Source organism: Zerene cesonia, chromosome 27, assembly GCF_012273895.1.
Source record: "Zerene cesonia ecotype Mississippi chromosome 27, Zerene_cesonia_1.1, whole genome shotgun sequence".
NCBI lineage: Eukaryota > Metazoa > Arthropoda > Insecta > Lepidoptera > Pieridae > Zerene > Zerene cesonia.
In genome coordinates this window covers 693,109-694,658 of record NC_052128.1, presented here as the reverse complement: position 1 = coordinate 694,658, position 1,550 = coordinate 693,109, and positions in this window count along the sequence as shown.

Genomic DNA, 1,550 nt, shown 5'->3' with positions numbered 1-1,550 from the left:
GTTTGTGTGTCTTCGAATTCGATTGGATGCAAGGGATAGATTCCGGCAGCTCTAAAACCACTTGCTGCTTTTTCGAGATTGCTGCATCGATTGAAAGCTCTGGTGAATAATTCCACAACGTCATATTGTGTTATGGCCCTTCCAGGATGTTCTGCCATGTAATATTGGCACTCTCGGTTATATGCTGTCTTGATAGGTCCGTAGAATGTTAAGTCTAAAGGCTGTAGTCTTTGGGACGTATGTGGAGGCAGAGTCAATAGAACGATACCTTTGTCACGACATAACGTGTAGACATCAAGGCTGATATGGCTATCGTAGTTGTCCAAAACTAGGAGTATAGGATCATCCTTAGTAGGTTTGGCGTATGAAATGAAGTGGTGAAGCCATTCAACAAATAGACTCTCATTAATCCATCCCGAGTCTGACACAGCAGCAACCATATTTGCATTACCTCCTTTTAACAACTGTGCATTCATACGTTTTCTTTTAAAAATAAAAAATGGAGGTATGTACTGACCAGCTGCACTAAATGCACATACCACTGTTGTCGTAGATCCTCTTTCACCACTTGTCGCATGCCCGATTTGTTTTTGGCCTTTTGGTGCCAAAATTTTTGCATTCCTTTGCACATTTGTGATGCCAGTTTCATCAACATTGAATATTTTATCTGGTTGAAAGTTATGTTTGTTTTGTAGTTCTATTAAATTGTTATAAAATAATTGTACTTCGGGGGCGTTAAACGAATTAATGCGATTTAGTGAGGTCGCCTCAGGTTTTCTCAGGGATATTCTAGGGTGCCTCTGCATAAAACCCCTATACCAATCTTTTCCGGCCATTTTCTTTGTTTGGTTAAAAGAATGCGGAAGTTTATTCTCCTCTGCGAATCTAAATGCAATTTTACGAACCATATTTATGGTTAATCCGTAAAACAGTTTGCTGCAATTTATAATGTGGTTTTCTAGTTCCAATTCTTGAAGATCCGAGAAGACGGATTTTCTCCCACACCTTGGTTGTTTAATGACCATCTTCTTCATGTGGTCAAATATTGTGGTTTTAGGCACCGAATATACAGTCGACGCTTTGCCTAAGGTTAACTTTTTGCTCTTAACATCTTCAATGGCCCTTTTTAGATCTTCCACGTTATATTTTGTTACCGTTTTACGTTGGTAGTTTCGAGGCATCTATAACAAGTAACACATAATTGTTATAAAACAACACTAAACAAAACAAGTGAAGCAACAGACACATCAATATTTTCTATGATGGGGCAATGCCGAACGTTCGTGATTAACCCACTCAGTTCGTTTGCCATTGCCCTTCAAAGTAAATCAACAAAATATCATTTTTAACTTTAGGTTATGATTAGCTTGGCCGCATCTGATAATCGTAATAAAATCTTAAACCACTAACTATTTAGGTCTATAAATGTCGTATTAGAACTACAATTATTTCAAAAGTTACACTGAGTTTCATTTATGCAATAATTAGAACAAAAAGAACGAAATAATGTAATTAATCATACCTTGAACGTTGTGCACAACCGTGGCGCT